The following is a 7975-nucleotide window of genomic DNA, read 5'->3' as shown; positions in this document are numbered from 1 at the left end:
GTAGAAGAAATCCAGAATGAATGCACACAGGCAGTGTAGGCAGGGTTACAAATAACCTACAATCTTTAGGAAGAGTCAGTGGTAAACATTTAGCACCTGCTTTCCATTGTTAGTGTCAATATTTTCAAAGAACCAGCTAGGAGCTTATTTGGGAGGGGTAAAAGGAAGAAGGGAGCAAACTTTATTAATGCAACCTGCTTTCAAACCGTTACACCCATGTCTGCCCTGACCCTCATTATATCCAATGTCCATGCTTAAAATTTATCAGAATCTGCCTTTGGGTCACAAATTGCCAAAAGCCCACCCCTTGTAAACTCAATTTCTGTCTTGATGTTCTGGGCCACATCAGAGGAGAATTCACTGCCCCACAGTCTGGCCCAGTGTCCCCGGTTCCTGTACTGGGGCTGGGTCCAGTGTATCACCTCCAGTCCTTCCATCATTGTTTTCTACAAAAAAACCTGTTTCAGCAATATTGCAGATGACATCAAGCAGACAGGCCAGCCTAAAACACTTCCTTGAAAGACCTGATCTTGCCTGCCTCAAAGGTAGGTGACATATATATAGACAGCTTCATCAGGGCTGTTCTTGTTCTTGTTTATGTGTCTGTGGCCAGGTCAAACCACAAACACCCTGCAAACACCAAAATGGATGCCTCTGCGCACTGCAGAAGCACTCTCAGTCACTCCAAAACAGAGAGCAATGGAAAATCTGTACCTGTGTCTCTAATCCATACTTGCTTCATTTCTCAACTCCTTGATGCTTCCTTCTTCTCACAGCTTTTCCTGCCTGTCTGTTGGAAACCCTGACTGCCCTGTTTTGAGACCTTACTTACTAATTCAGTTCAATGATCACCTCCACTACTTTTATTCTCCTGGTTCTGGTAGCCTTGCTTTTAACAGTGGTTGGCCTTGATGCACTTTAAATGCTTTCATTTCTTTCAGCCAGAGGCGTCTGAATGGGAAATGTACCACTAAAAAAACTGCATAAGTCTATTTCATGTGAAAATGAAGCACCTGTTTCATGTGAAAATGTTTTCTTATGAGGGTACACAAGAAGTGAAACAGGATCATGCAACTAAACTAAGCCCAGAGCATCTCCCATTCTTTCCCAAGTGCGGGGTAAGTATGTGTCCCTCTCCAGGTACATAGTCCCCCATTCATTCACATGGTGCACAAACTAGTTTGGTCCCAGGCTTGCCCTGGGGAAAAACAACCAGTTCCTCTCTTGAGGAAACCTAGAACCAGGTGGAAGCCGAGTTTTCTTGATCATCCCAGACACATAATATGGATCTGTAGTGAACTCATGTGGATACCTACACTACCCCAGCGAGCAATGTGTCCAAAAATGCCCTTAAGGTAAGTAATGTGTGTTCTGTGGTCATGGAGTGAAAGGGCTACGACACAACCCTCCCATGATTTCAAGAGAAAAAGGCAGCAGAGAACCAAAGGGAAAAGCAAAGACAGAGAGAATGAGGAAGAACAAGGGAGAATGAGAGGAAGGAAGGAAGGAAGGAAGGCAGGAAGAAAGCAGGAAACCTAACAAGCATGAAAGCACACCAGCAAGAACACATAAATATTAATTATGCCTCAGGGGCATAGAAACGTCCAATGGATCCTAGGCCAGGTGAGATTTAAATGCTCTACAGTGTGGTCAGAGCTAGTCCATAGCCAGCAGCTCAGAGTACATGGATTCTCCCACTGGTGCTATCAACAAGGCCAGTGTAGATGCGGCCTAGCTCAAATACAGACTAAGAAAATAGAATTTGACATGCAGCAAAAATTTACTTAAGCTGAAAGATACCCACATCCAAGGGATTCACTCTTACACTGGGCACTGATTCTGGCATCTTCCTTCTTCCAGAGAAAGCTGTAGCCTATACATTAAAAAAACCCCAACTATGATGACTGCAGCAACATCTGGGAAAAGTTCAATGTGGATGAGATCAAGGAATGCACTCCTTGGAAAAGCAGGATATTGGAGAAAGAACCAAACAACATTTTTCAGGTGACAGTGATTCAACAAGGCAAGGAGTGGAGCTGGAAATGGACGCTCCTTGCTCCAAGACATACCTGGCTCAGAGGTGCAAATGAAGTTCTCTTAACTGTGCAAGAAGAGATGTCAAGGGCATGAGAGGGGGTGTTGAGGAGCCTGCATAATATCAGGGTAAGTGAAGGGGACTGGGCCAGGTCAGATATGTCTTGGGTTGGATTAAGGTGGTATTTGGCTCTTTTGGTCCCCTCCTATCACTCACGTTCACATCCACCACCCCACAGGTAATACAGTGCTTCTCCTGTGCCTCCAGAGCTGGCTGTTAGGAGCAGGGACAGGAAGAACCAGATCCCTGGAAATCAGCGCTTCTGATACAGGGCTGGGGTTAGATCCAGTGATTGCTTCTGCCAGTGCACATCCTTCCCAGCTGCGGTTCTCCCAGGCTGGGGCTGTGCAGGCAAGAGGTGGCAGCGTGTGTAATGGGGGCCTCCAGGCTGGTCCAGCACTTCTCACCTCATCAGGCACGGGCAGGTTAAGCAGACTGCTGCAGATCAGTACTCCAGGCTGTTCCTTGTGCCTCCTATGCCACGAGCCATTTTTTCTCCCAGGATGCTCCCTGACTGTACACAGAGACTTAAACTGGAGTTGGAAATACCTGTTGTTCTGGTGGTCACAAAGGAAAATATCAAACCAACAGTGTGGGTGCACTTTCTTGCTACCTCGTATACTCTTCAAATGATTGCGTAATTAAAAAGGAAATACAAATATTTCCTACTATTTTCAAGCAAATAAAGACAGTGACAATGTACTATATATCTTTCTGTGCTGAACATGTCAACTGTATTCCCACGACTATCCACACAGAGACAAAGTACACATCTGTACAAATTCAATAGCCCCTTCAGGAAGTTTAGCTTGCCATTCAGGTTGGGCTTAGGGATTGCAGTATGTCAGGAGAGAGTGTAGCACTTTTTACACAGTATTGTGGGAATTATGAACTGCATAGGCAGTATTTTGATGCAAAGTAAAACAGCACTGGAGCAAAGACAATAACAGGATTTTTCATATAGCAACTGGAATAAAATAATCCTTGTTCAGTGTAAGGAGCAACACAGTGACAGCCTGAGCAGTAGCTCAGGATGTAAATGTGCGGACAGTTAAGTAAAGCTACTAGTGCAGAGTACCTGGAACAGCTTGCCCTCAACTGCTTTTACTAATTCAAGGCACTGGATCTATTTTAAAGGTAGGAAGATGGTGATTATAAAAGGCCATAGGAAAAAAACCACAATCTACCCTTTTCTAAGATTACAGGAGGATCACTTAGAGTCTGATAAACTTGAATGAAGAGCCAGAGGGATTTTTTTGTTGGACTCTGAAGGGCAGCAAGACTGAAGCTTTATGCCTTTAAAAATAAACCAACAACAAAACCGTAGAGGTCAAGCAAAAGATTTTACTTCAGTAGTTCAGGAAATACTAGTCTTGCAAAACAGAGTAGCTATAGTTTTCCTTAGTACTCTAAACAGCTCTTTTCACTTCCTTGATGCAGCCTTCCCAGAAGATATCATAGCTTACCAGTAAAGATATATATTAGATCTGGTTTTATAAAACATAGTATATCTAACATCTGATAATGTATGAAGAGTGCTAGCAGGCAGGGGAGTCAAGTCAAGTAGTTGACACTCAAGAATTTACACATAATCTCTAGCCCCTGTTACCTCCCCTCTACAACAGGCAGGTGAAAAATATTGTTGAGCCATCTGGGCACCTCGTGGGAAAGGATGCACAGTCAGATATTGATCTGTACTTATCACCGTTAAGTAACAGAGTGGAATCAGCAAGATGGGGGTTGTCACTGGCTGAGAATAAAATGTCTGTAAGAATGGAAACCCATATCAGAATCACTGGGAACTTGCAAAAGTTCAGAGAACCAGATAAGACCAAGCCATAAAAACCCAGTATGATTTAGAGTCTGTGAACAACTTCTCACTGAGGGAAGTGCAAGTGCGAAACAGCCATCACAAAGAACCTGATGCCCAAAGGTCTGTTCCATGATATTTTGCTTACCCAGGTACAGATGAAGAAGAGGTGGAGGTGAACCTCTCTCAGTGCTCCAGGTCGGAGGATGGCAGTGGCCCTGCTATTTTGCCCTAAACTGGGAAGGCTGAGAACAGTCACACTTTGCAAATAGAGGAGTTTCCATAACATAATGCACCAGGAACGGACCACCTGTCCCTGACTGCAGCAGGACTGGTCTCCAGTAAAGGCCCCGAGTAAGACAGGTCCAAGACTCGGTAAACCCCATTTGCAAGTTGAGTTGCTTATGAGTTACATTGTACATGTAGGTAGCTTGTGTTCAGTGAGGCTGGATTAGAAACCTTTTTTCCTAAACTTTTGGTTGACAGAGTAAACTTAGGCTAGAGAAGCCCTTGGTATGGCTGTGTTGGAAAACAGACCCTGTATGAAGCATCTCCACAACATCTCTAACAGGGACTGCAAAACATCATGGCCTGAGCTGCGTTGCCCCACTTCAGTTACAACCTGAGCTTTGAATTCAGGGCAGGCTTTCCAAACCAGCCTGGCAGTCAGTGAGAAACCACAGCAGTGAGGGGAGAGGGGGGCACCAACCATCAGGGGTGGGAGTTTTGGAGAAGCAGCAAAGCAAGAACTAAAAGCGGGAGGCAGGTGGTACGCGTGAATGGGGAAGTGGGAAGACGCAAAAGAGGAATATAGCAAGTAGGGACGGTTTGCAGCCCAGCCAGGCTGAAGTAAATCATTCTTTTTCCTGCCCAGCACACACAGAAGAGGTCTCACAGCCACTCGGGATTGCGTGAATGATAGCTTACAGAAAATAAATCCTATTAGGGCCCAGGGTAATAAGAATACCCACTTGGCTGTGCCGTGTGTGTGCAAAAAAATGAGCCTTGTGTTCCCCCAGGAAAGGAAGGATTGTTCCTGCTACTCTATGCTGAAGGACAAGCCTCATGCTCAGCTCCTGCCCTCCTGTGCAGGGCTGTGAAGTACAAACATCATTTCTGCAAGAGCCCCCTCACCTTTTTCCCATCCTCCCTAAGGGATCAGAAACCCACAGAAAGAGAGGGGGAGATGGAGTGGTTCTCACTGCTTTGGATCCTTGTGGGGGGAAAAATGGTATCATGCATTTCCTCCCTTGCCTGCCATCTCTCATGGGTGCCATGCAAAACCAGCACAGATGGGTCACTCAGAGATGACCCAGCCCAGGGCCCTGGAAGTCTCTCACAGCAAAACTGTCTCGCTGAGCAATTCTTTTCCATCAGCATCTTCCTCAAACTCAGCAAAGGGAACAAGACACCCCAGATGGGTGCTTGCCTTCCCTCAGCCTTGCTGCACATGCAGGAGGAAACTCATGCCAAGAGCACCTCTTGGTGGTGTGAGAGGACATCAAAGCAGCAACAGATCTTTATGTGCTCAGTTAGGGGTTATGGGTCAGTTTCCTGTAGTTTCTTTCCCGTTACTGCAGTATGTAACAACCGAGAGGTTTTAATGTAGCAGGCGCCAGCTGTTCTCAGAGTGATTACAATATATGTGTTATGTGAACGCAATATCCCATTTTTAATAATTTAAATATGATGGAAAAAAACCACCCTAAAGCGTTTGTGTAGATCCTTATCATCACTTTACAGAGGTGCGGGTGGAGGAGGGGTGTTTATAGATTCACAGCACAGATCTCTGACTCAGATGGGAACTGACCATCCATAGCAGCAGCAGGCAATTATCTTCCAAAAGTAATTTGCCCAGAAGTGGGTTGGAGATATATCTTCTTGCCAGGGCTTCCACAGCTCATTGTTGGCTGTACAGAACTACAGTGTCTTTGACATGGGGCTCACTGGGACATGAGGTCTTCACAACAGTCCCTCCTCCCTGATCAATTTTAACCTGTCTTCTTCCCCAGTCCCTTCCATGCTGCCGGTCCCCCAAGCCCATAAGCCATACTACAAGGACAAAAGTGCACACTGGCATTCAGCAGGTCCTTGTTTGTCCCTGCCACCAGGTCCTACTGTGGCACCAACCAGTTTTCCATCTAGTCTCCCTTAGACTGAATCCCATCCCTAGCCTCATTATCCTCACATGACTGTTACTGTCCCAGGTGAGACTCAATGTATTCTCCAGCTCTCCCCAGCTCTTTTCCTTTCAGTCCCCATGTTTTCTACCCCAGGGTGTCCACTCTGTTTTTCTCACCCTGCTTCTCCCCAGGCACATAAGGGTTATTGGAAAGACCTGGTGAAAATGGAAATGTTCCTTTGGAGAAGTTGATTCCAAATGCCATTTCAACAGTGACCAGAAAGCGATTAATTTCCTGCTTCATTGTCCCAGTCTGCCTGCCCAACCTAGAGCTCCCTGAATCCCTAAGGACTCCACCAGCACCAGCTCCCTGGGCCCTCACTTTCACCCAGATGTCTCCCACAGAGTCCTCTCAATGTGTCTGATTGCCCAGGAAGCTGCAGTGTTTTTTTTCTCCATCCACCAGTAGCACTCTCTAGAGCCAGATATACCTGCCTTCTCTTCTGACTGAATCCCTGTCTCCTGGCACACCATATTCTGCACCTGCCTGCCCTTTCCAGCTCCTCCCTGTAACAGCCTTTGTGACTCTCTTCTGTCCTCCTCTGACCTGTACTCCTATGGCCTGTTCCTGCTCTTGCCTGCAGAGGAGTCAGTGGGTTTCCTTTCTCCCGCTTCCCTACCACCCACAGAGGGAACATCTAGTACAGCTGATCGCTTAGTGCTTCTGACATAGCCTCAGGACTTGGAAACGTTCCACAGTTGAGGGTTTCTGGGCCACGGCCAGCACTGAGTGATGGATGGGAGAGCTCTTCTCCCAAGCAGGTCAGTTGCAGCAGCCTCCCATGGCTGCGGCAGCACAACAGTCACCAACCTTTGGAGAAATGTTTTCCCTCAGACTTCCCTCCTTCAGGAACAACCCAGCTGAAACCCCACTGTTCTTGGTCTAACTGGCCTTCTGACAAAGCCTGGAAATTCTAATTAAGTCTGCATCACCACATCCCTCCTTCTATAAAATGCATCTCCTGCTCATCCACTCATCAGTTCAGGCTGGAGCACACAGTTGTGCACACATAATGCACTTTTCCAGGCTTAGTGTTGCATGGGAGGAGAAGGAAGGAAGAGGCGGCAGACCCTCATTTCAAGAAGAGAAAGGAAGGAGCAGAATCTCCTGAGATCTTTCTGATCCTTGTCTCTTCTTTCTTAGGGTGATTGCTTTCTTCTTGTCCTTGCTGCTTAGCTCTATAATTCTTTTATCTTCTGAGCACAATGAGTACAGGCTGAGAGAGCTGGGGTTGTTCAGCCTAGAGAAGAGAAGGATCTGGGGATGCCTTATTGTGGCCTTTCAATACATAAAGGGGGCTTACAAGAAAGATGAGGAGAGATTTTTTTAATAGGGCCTGTAGCAGCAGGACAATGGGTTATGGTTTTAAACTAAAAAGGTAGATTCAGACTAGATATGAGGAAGAAATTTTTTACAGTGAGGGTGCTGAAACACTGGAAGAGATTACCCAGAGAGGTGGTAGATGCCTCATCCCTGGAAACATTCAAGGTCAGGTTGGATGGGGCTCTGAGCAACCATCTAGTTGAAGACATCCCTGCTCATTGCACAGGGTTTGGACTAGGTGACCTTTAAAGGTCAATTCCAACTCAAACCATTCTGTGATTTTATGGTTCTATGACAAGATGGAAGAGATCTGGCAGCAGTTCCCACTGGCTGCTTTTGCACAGAAGTAGGGAAGAGGATAGATAGGGAGAAGCTGGTTTGCTGGAGCTCCTCTCGTCCACCAGTCTTGGCTTTCACAGTACTGGCAGGTGAGAGAAATTGCATCCCTTGATCCATTTGCTCCACTTCATAGTGAACACACAGGTTCACACAGTATTTCTTTGCACTAGTAATCTGGGAAGGTGGGGAAGTGCAACACCACAGGAGAGGTGGCGTAGAGCAGCC

This window comes from Falco naumanni, chromosome 5 (genome assembly GCF_017639655.2).
Source record: "Falco naumanni isolate bFalNau1 chromosome 5, bFalNau1.pat, whole genome shotgun sequence".
NCBI classification, from domain to species: Eukaryota; Metazoa; Chordata; class Aves; order Falconiformes; family Falconidae; genus Falco; species Falco naumanni.
Note: the sequence above shows the minus strand (reverse complement) of the source record.